Genomic DNA, 9797 nt, shown 5'->3' with positions numbered 1-9797 from the left:
AAGAATGCCATGTAGGATCTTGAAAATTAGGCAGGTACATTTAAAGTGAATCCTAGAAATCACCGGAAGCCAGTGAAGTTTTGACAGAAGCGAGGAAACATGATTGAATTTGCTTTTTGCGAAGATTAACCTGGTTGCAGTGTTCTGGATCCTCTGAAGTCTTTGAAGATTTTTCTTGGTTAGACTTAGATAGATGGAATTACAATAGTCCAGTCTGGAAAGAATGATTGATTGTACAAGGACAGCAAAATCTTGTTGGCGGAAGTAGGATCTCACTTTCCTCAACATGTGAAGACTAAAAAAACATTTTTTTTTTTTACCAGAGAGTTGAGATGATCATTAAAGGAAAGTGTAGAGTCAATAATGATGCCCAAAACTTTGCTTGAGAATTCGATCTGCAGTGTGGGACCAGAAGGTAGTGGAATGAGTGTGGGTAACTGATCTAATTTTGGGCCAAGCCAGAGTAGTTTTGTACCTGGCAAGATCCCAAGGAGTAAAACAGATTTTATGCTGCTTGTCCTAGGAATCAGCAATGGATTCCCCCACCTCCATTTTAAAGTAGCTTATGTACTTCCCTTTTAGGAAGTTATCTAAACCTTGTTTGGTTGTTTTTTAAACCCTGCTAAGCTAACTGCTTTCACCACATTTTCTGGCAAAGAATTCCAGAGTTTTATTAAATGTTGAGTGAAGAAATATTTTATCCTGTTTGTTTTAAATCTACTACTTACCTAGTAACTTCATTACGTATACCTCCTAGTCCTAGTATTTTTGGAAAGAGTAAACGAGTGACTCACATCTACCTGTTCCACTCCACTCAGTAGTTTATAGATCTCTTTCTCTCCTGAGCTGTCTCTTCTCCAGGCTGAAGAGCCCTAGCTGCTTTAGCCTTTCCTCACAGGGAAGTCATCCCGTCCCTTTTTTTTGCACCATAAGACTATAAGAACATAAGAATTGTCATACAGGGACATACCGAAGGTCCATCAAGCCCAGCATTCTGTTTCCAACACTGGCCAACCCAGGCTAGAATATGGAAGTCACATACTACTCCTTATCATCCTCTGTGAGATCCTCAACCTGCAAGATTTAACAGGAGACTTCAAAACATGGGTACACTACAGACCATGCAAAAGAGAGACCGGAATCAGTATTGTGACCGGTCAGGCTCCGTGCCTGCCTTGGTCCCGGTGTTTTCATTAAAGCCCACTGGGGGGAGCCAGAGAGGAGCCCGGGGAGATCAGGTGCAGGTAGAGTAGGGCGTGGCCTCTTTCCTTTAAAAGTCATTAGTTTGCTCTTGTTAGAGGAGGTGAGAGGAAGATAAGAGGTTTTTCCCAAGTAAGGCATGTCTGGCAAGCTAGGGCAATGCCTTAGACCTGGGTGTGGAAGAAGCTGAGGTCCACACCACCTTTTGCAGCAGGAGCCAGTGTGTATTTGATTGTGCTGCAAGGAAAGGCCTGAGGATTGGCAGCTCCTGTTTTTCTGCCTGTGCTGAGTCACTGTGAGTTGTGTTTTTTTCCTCTTATTTTTATGGCTAGGTTCCTTTCCCCGCTCCTAGTCACTGCCAAAGTCTTTTCTATACTGGACAATCTAAAATAATAAAACGCTAGCCGCGCATGCGCACTCAGACCTGCGTGATCTGTAATCCCTGTTCCGTGCTACTGCTTCAGAAGGGACCTGGAGGGGAAGGGAAATATCGCTGCTGCTTCTGCAAAGGAAAGTGTGTGGGGGGGGGGGGAGAGAAGGGAATGGGGGGTGGGTGGGGGGGAAATGCTGCTACTACTTCACAGGGATCTGGAGGGGAAGGGAAATATCACTGCTGCTTCTGCAAAGGAAAGGGGGGGGAGAGAAGGGAATGGGGGTAGGGGAAAATGCTGCTACTACTTCACAGGGACCTGGAGGGGAAGGGAAATATCACTGCTGCTTCTGCAAAGAAAAGGGGGGGGGAGAGAAGGGAAAGGGGGGGAAATGCTGCTACTACTTCACAGGGACCTGGAGGGGAAGGGAAACATCACTGCTACTTCTGCAAAGGAAAGTGGGGTGGGGGAAGACAGACAGAAAGAAAGACAGACAGACAAAGGGTGCCAGGGAGAGAGAGAGAAAAATAGCAGGAGGGAGAGAGACAGAAAGAAAGAAAGGAAGAAAGAGACAGGAGCAGGGAGAGAGACATAAATAAAGAAAGACAGACAGGTATATATTCTAGCACCCGTTACTGTAATGGGCTTAAACACTAGTTTTTTCTTAAGCTAAGAGTAAGTGGGGAGAGGTTTGCCAACACCTGGGAGGGAAGTTTGAAAGCTGTTTTGTGTGCTTTTGATGGCAAGCTTAATGGACTCCTCTTTACCCAGCCCTGCTACAGTTTTCAGGCTGGAGGCTTTATTTTTGTATGTGTTTGCCTGGAGATTGGAGTGAACAAGGATATCTCTGGGAACTGGGTTTTTGAATGCTATGAACTTTCCTGAGTCCTACTGAGGAGCAGACTTGGGAGGAAAAGAAAGCTATAGTGTAAGCTGCTCTGTGAGAGTGCGAATCACAGAGAGAACTATTTCATAAGGAGTATAAATCCTGAAGCCTGCCAGAGTTTTCCTCTGGCCTTATTTTGTTTCCAGTTTGAACATTTGTTGGTTACTGTGAACTTTATGCCATTTTGACTTTGATTTTGAACAAGTAAAGTTTGCATTTTTGCCATTCTAACCACCGTGTTTGAGTTTTGATTAAGTTCTGTGGAAAACCTGCAGGGTGACTCCAGTCCAGGTCACATGCCGGTGCACTTTTGTTGTTAACCATGAGAGTGCTGTTGAGCTCTGGCCTGGGGCTGCAGTGTGGTTACAGTATGTGTGCTGTGTAGTGCATGCACATAGCTGTACATGGAATAATGCTACTGGATATTCACCATACTTTCTGATGTTTGGTGTTGCAGCAGATGGTTCATTGCCTCAGACATTCAAAGGATATTTGCAAAAGTTAAAAGAGCCACTAGGAGAGGCCTACATTTTAGCTGCAGAGTCTGCCTTTAAACGTGGCAAAAGAAACAAAGATATGATCTAAAGCAGGGGTGTCAAAGTCCCTCCTCGAGGGCCGCAATCCAGTGGGGTTTTCAGGATTTACCTGTTTTCACTGCATGCTAAGAGATCTCATGCATATTCATTGGGGAAATCCTGAAAACCCGACTGGATTGCAGCCCTCGAGGAGGGACTTTGACACCCCTGATCTAAAGGTTAAACATATTGATTTAGATCAGTGGTTCCCAAACCTGTCCTGGGGCACCCCCAGCCAGTCAGGTTTTCAAGATATCCCTAATGAATATGCATGAGAGAGATTTGCATATAATGGAAGTTACAGGTATGCAAATCTCTTTCAAGCATATTCATTAGGGATATCTTGAAAACCTGACTGGCTGGGGGTCCCCCAGGACAGGTTTGGGAACCACTGATTTAGATAAAGGAGACAGAGTGTTGTTAGAAAATTAGGGAATACAGTAGAATCTCAGTTATCCAGCACCCACGGGGATTGGTGGATACCGAATAGCTGGTTAATTAAGAGTGTGTTAGAAACCTTGTCTGACACACTCTCAATCTCCCCTTATCTCCCACCCCAAAGCACCAGCGCGGTAGTGGTCCTGATCCGCAAAGCTCTCCTCCCTCCCTCAAGCCCCGAAAGTGGTAGAAGCAGGTGGCGGTCCGCAAACCCCTTCCCTCCCTCTCTTCCTTATCTGAAGTGCAGTGGTCAGCAGGAGGCACAAGTGCGTCAGAGGAAAGGCCCTGCTGGGGCTGTCTGCGAGCAGCCTGTTTGAGGCTGCCTCCCGCTGACTGTGCACTTAGGTAAGGAAGAGAGCAAGGGAGCAAGGGAGTTCACAGCTTAGGACTACTGCCTGCTTGTGCCATTTCGGGCCTTGAGGGAGGAGGGCTGCTGCGCTGGGGGGAGGGGTTTGTAGTGCTTGGGGGCTTGAGCGAGGGAGGATTTGCAGAGTTTAGGACACTGCCGCTAGTGCTTTGGGGGACTTTTTCCCACTGGTGATTTTTTTGCCAGGTGTGTGAGAGTCCCGGTTAATCGAGATTCTACTGTATCTGATAGGCATAAACATCTTCCCTATAATTTGCAGAAGAAAAGCTGAAAGATTTGCCTGTGCATTATATAAGACACAGAAATCATTTGTCACCAGAGAACACTCAGAGAAATTGAAGAGCATGCAAACACGGGAGAGAGAAGGACCTGAAACACCAATGTCAGAGGACAGTTCAGACGGGCCTTAGGCACCTGGGCCAATCAGGCCTTAGGCCCCTCACCAGTGCATCCCCACCTCATTCCGACAGAGGTGGACCTGCCAGACAGACAGAGGGAAGACCCGTTCATCCGGCCATTGTTTCAGGTTAGAGGGGAGTCCAGGGAAGGGGGTTAGGAGGGGTTCGGGTGGGGGTATCCAGGTAGGGGGTTTCCAGCAGAAGAGATTGGGCACCCTCCTGCTGGTTTTATTCAAAGGGGGGGGGGGGCACTGGCAGCCACTAAACTTATCGTGGCAGGGAAATCCCTTGCCGTGATAAGATTAGCAACTGTGTCTACAACAACTAGATTTTCTAACCGGCGTCTGTAACATGGACGTTGGTTAGAGAATCAGGTTTACTTTAGGTGGTCTTAGGCCCGATTCTATATAGGATGCCAGTCAGCTTCTGAGACCGGGCGTTCTATACAGACTCCGGGCCTGAGTATAGTATTTCTAATGTTGATTGGAGATATATTTGGCATTCCATATTTAATTTCTCTATCCAATATGCAGAGTTTTTTGGGGGTTTTTTGACTCGTAGAATGCACTGGACTCCTATCCAATCTCACCTTTTTTAATTCAACATTCTCTAAAATGTGTTGGTCTTGTAGCTCTGATATTGGAAATCTTAAGTATCTCCTCTTCCAGGATATAAACTTTACCTGTGTGTGGGTTGTCAATCCAGTGAAGGACACCATTTTAGAATGTGCCGACTGTACCCCAGAAGTATACCGCTAACGGTTCAGGAATACCTCGTTGCAAGGTAAGGAGAACCTGCAGAGTTTCCTTTTCCGGCTGAAATAAATAGAATAGCAGTAGCTACAACCTGAGGGGAAATCAGGTCCTGAAGTTGCAAAGCTTGTATTTTTGGAACAATTCCTGGAAGGACTACCACCATCCAGGAAGCAGTGGGTTTGCCAACAGTTGGATTTATCCCCGGAGATAGCAGTTAAGGCCGTTGAAGCCTTCCACCAGGCTCAAAGTAAAGGGAAAGGATGTAGAGAGTATAAACCAGCTGAAAGTCTCTCTAATAGATGGGACAGGATGGGAACTGGAAGGGCAGAGCCCCAAAATATGGCTTTTACCTTGAGTTCCCCGAGGAGGGAGTTCAGACACTGGGGAACTGGGACAACCAGAGAGAAAAAGATGGTGAAGCAGAATGAAGACTGGCCTTTCAAGAAACAGGCAACCTTGGTTGAACCACAGACCAGACGTAAACACTACCACCTTTTTACATGTGGGACCAAGGGCCATTTTGTGAGGAATTGTCCCGGGCTAATTGACGAGGCAATGGATGTAAATAGGGTAGAATCTCATATCTGCCAACTGGTAGAGAACCCTCAGGATGGCGGAAGAAATTGCCTGTTGGAAATCTAGTTAAACGGAAGACTCCATCTGGCCCTGATAGACTCAGGCACTGTTAATACTCTGATGGGGGAGGGGAACTTCTTATGCGACACCAAATCTAGTATGACCTGACTGAGGACTTATCTTGTATCCACGGCGACAGAAGGCGATGTCCAACAGCTGAAATATCCCTCTAGACTCCTGAAAGCCAGGTCCAGTTGGAAGTGGAAGTATTACCATGGCTTCCTCACCCTGTCATATTGGGAAGGGACTTCCCCAAGCTAGGAGTGGGCTTCCTGGGCCCAGTTAACTTAGACTTCTATGGAATTGAATGAAGGGACTTTTCCCAGGATATTCCCTCTAGAAAACCCAGACCTATAGGTAACAGACTCAAAATGACCCTGCCAACAGTGACAACAGAGAAATGTACAAGGTAAATGGAATTTAGGAGCTATAGTGGATAAGGGTCCTGAGTCTGGGGAAAAGGGGAACCCAAAGCCACTGGATGACCTACCCAACTGGAGTAGGGAGACAACCACTGGGGAAGTTTAAATAGGCCTAAGTGAAGGATGAGTCCTTTTTTTTTTTTTTTTTAAATGAAAGCTTTTATTGAAAAATATAGATAAGTATACAGCAATAACACACAGCAACAGCAAAGTGCAAAGGAAAACACCAACATTGCTGTCAGCAAATTAAACAGTAGTTATAGTCCCAAAAACTCTAAAACTAACCACAGATCCATCAAAACCACAGCAAACCCCCCCCCCCCGCCCACCCCCTGAGGGACGAAGCACAATGCCCACACCACCCAATAGGATAAAGGGTCTCCTAAGGATGAGAGAGAAGATGGGAAGAACTGGGAGTCCCTTCTGCCATACATGTTTGCTATTCAGGAGTTACTCCAGAGTTCAATAGGATTTTCACTGTTTGAACTATTATATGGACAGAGACCCTGAGGGATCTTGGATGTAATTCGAGAGACCAGGAAGAGCCCAGCCAAGGTACAAACTTGGCTGGGTTTGTTCTGACAATATTGAAAAGAATAAAAAGGCTGGAAAGGCAGTCCAACTTTGCTTAGAAAGAACCCTGACGTGGCAAGCTTAAAACATTAAAGCAAGACAGAGGACCATCCAGCCAGGAAATCAAGTCTTGGTCCTCCTACCCTCATCTGAAAATAAATGGTTGTGCAAGTGAGATAATGGAACAGACCGGACCTGTCAATTATGATGTATTGCATCTGGAAAAAAAAGATAAAACCAAACTAACCCATGTTAATTTTCTAAAGGAATGGGTTCTGCTAACAGCAGCCCTGGTTCAAAAAGATTACTTTGGAATTGAGATGGGAGAGGTTCCTAAGCCTCAGTAAGTTCCTTAGTGGAAGCAACCTTGGCAGCCCAGAAAGAAAGACCTAAAACAATTGGTATGACAGAATCAGGATGTATTCTCCGTAAAATTGGGATGATTTCACCTGGCAATACATGACATTATCACAGAGCCCAGTGGTAGTCTGACAGCAACCCTTTATGATACCAGCGACCAGACAACAAACTGTCATGAAAGAGGTTGCAGACATGTTGAAACTCAGGGTTATCGAAGAGTCCACCAGCAATTGGCCTTCGCCGTGTCCTCGTACCAAAGCCAGATTGCACCATCCGGTTTTGTATTGATTTCAGGCGAGTGAATGCAGTTTCCAAACTAGAGGTGTAACCTATGGCAAGGGTAGATGAACTGATCGAATGGGTGGGAGGAACCCAGTTTATCTCCACATTAGACTTGACAAAGGGGTGTTGGCTGGTACCCCTTACGAGAGTTAAGGAGAAAATGGCTTTTTCTGCACCCTAAGGGCTTTTTCAGTTCACTGTCCTGCCTCTTGGCCTTCATAGGGTCCCAGTACTTTTCAACACTTGGTAGACCATCTGTTAAAGCCTCACCAAACCTATGCAGTCGCTTATCTGGATGATAGTCATTTATAGCTGCAGCTGAAGATCCCACCTGATACACATAGAAGTCATGTTGGATAGTTTACAACAAGTAGTGTTAACAGCAAACCCAAAGAAATGTTGTTTGGGGGGGGGGGGGACAAGAAGTCCAGTACCTCGGGTATACAATGGGAAGAGGTCAGATCAAACCCTAAATCCAGAAAGTAGATGCTATCACCCAGATCTCAGTGCCTCATGCCAAAAAACAGGTGTGAGCATTCCTGGGACTGGTGTGCTACTATAGATGTTTTATACCTGATTTTGCTGAAAAAGCCGAGCCATTGACCAGACTTTTACAGAAAAGGGCTCTGGAGGTGATTCGGTGGTCAGAGGAGTTAGACACAGCTTTCCACGCATTAAAGCAAGAGATATGCTCAGGGCCAGTATTAATTAACCCATATTTCAACCGTCCCTTCATAGTACGAATGAACGCCTCGCACAGACTTGTGAGCCATCTTAGACCAAGAACTGGACGGTAAGGAGCATCCCATTGTCTTTATTAGCTGCAAGCTCTTCCTGAGGGAACATTATGCTGTAATAGAGAGAGGCTCTAGCCATCAAATGGGCACTAGAAATATTTCAGTACAACTTACTGGGATGACTTTTCTTTTTGCTCACCGACCATGCCCCTCTCCAATGAATAACCTGTCACAGAGTATCCAATGCAAAAATAATAATAAGAGGTGAGGAAAAAGCTCTCAAAAATATGCAGAAGTGAGAGGTCAAAATCAATGACGAAAATATAACTAGAACCAAGACATCTCAATATATGAATCAAATAGTGAAACTTAAATATGAATGTTGAGAATGTAAAATAGTGCAATTTTTCACATACACTAAGATTTGTGTAATCCGACCAAGAGCCGTGGCTCCTATAGCCGAACCCACTGTCCCATCACGGCTCTTGGTCGGATTACACAAATCTGAGTGTATGTGAAAAATTGCATCATTTTACATTCTCAACCTTCATATTTAGGTTTCACTATTTGATTCATATATTGAGATTGTCTTGGTTCTAGTTCTATTTTCGACAGAGTATCCAATGGTCATATCATGCAAAATGGTTCATGCGTCTCCAGGCTTTTGGCTTCAAAGTTTGACATCGAGAAGGCCGGGTGCAGGCAAATACCAAACTCGCTTCTCACAATGTTAACCCTTCTTGCCGTAAGCTGCAATGATTCCCTGCAAGAAATTGTATTGTATTGTATTTTCTTTCCCTGGTGGTGGAATCTGGCTAGGCAGGTGCTCAACCAGATGGGGGTTCAGCTGAGAGGGGAGGGTATTAGGCAGTTTATAGAACCCTGCCTCTCCCTCTTTGGGAGACGCCCCCCCCCCCGACTCGGCACCCCCTTAAGAATTCATATCAGGGAGAGTATAGAACCCTGCCATTCCCTTCAGATTCAGAGACACCTTAAAAATTGTACTTCTTCCTTAACGGGGGAGGGGTGGGGGAGAACAGGAGACCTGGAAGCAATTAGCAGGAATCATAAAAGGAGGAGCTAGAGCTAGAGCCCAAAGGAAGGTAAGAAAAAGGGGTCCTGGCTGTAAGTTATAAACTGTTTCACAAACTACTAGGCTGAAGTAAGCCACTAATTTCTTGAAGTGTGAACGTTATTCCGTAGCCTGGTAAGGGCCAGACTTTGATATGAGAGATAATTCTGCTATCCCTGTGTTTGGGGCGTGGCAGCTGCTAAACACAAGTATATTCTCTTTGTAACATAAAACTTTACTTTTGACTTTTTGGTTTCTTGAATGTATTATTCTGATCTGAACCTGAGCAAAATCAAGCTCAAGAGTGTTTGAAAATAAACTTTGGTTCACTTGCAAAGCGTGTTTTGGCTCTGTTTGGAGGGTTCTCTGCTATAACCTTGTTCAGCCATCTCACAGTCTGGTAGTGGAGAGATTTATGCTGCTATTGCTCAGCTGACATGAGAATCAGAATATTTTTTTCACCTGATAACTTCATGAAGAAATGTTGTAGTTTTGATCTGCAGCTGTTTGGGAGAGATCAAGAGTTTTGTGACTGCTCTGCATGGTTACATGTAACTCCTAAGAACTGCTATAACTTGTCAGGCCAAAGGTCTGTGAGGATTGTTTATGCAGTGTCACATTGTCAGCATTATCCGTCAAGGGTGTTTCAACTTAAAAAAAACTGGTTGAAAAACCCTGGTTTAGATGAAACGGACAGAAGCTTTACAAATTTTTTGTTCATCAGC

General features: G+C 45.0%; 1 protein-coding gene across 2 annotated transcripts in view; it reads left to right on the top strand.

Moving 5' to 3' along the window:
* Positions 1-1304: 1304 nt before the first annotated feature.
* Positions 1305-9797, top strand: part of HYKK (hydroxylysine kinase) — a 33401-nt gene continuing 24908 nt past the window's right edge. The window contains exon 1 of one of the 2 annotated variants that reach the window (XM_033931845.1): positions 1305-1495. The gene's annotated coding sequence lies outside the window, so the exon portion shown is untranslated. Of the gene's footprint in view, positions 1496-4203; positions 4364-9797 lie in introns of those variants that run through there. The other variant, XM_033931847.1, reaches the window with a different exon arrangement.

This window comes from Geotrypetes seraphini, chromosome 2, assembly GCF_902459505.1.
Source record: "Geotrypetes seraphini chromosome 2, aGeoSer1.1, whole genome shotgun sequence".
NCBI lineage: Eukaryota > Metazoa > Chordata > Amphibia > Gymnophiona > Dermophiidae > Geotrypetes > Geotrypetes seraphini.
This window is presented reverse-complemented; position numbering and strand designations above follow the sequence as displayed.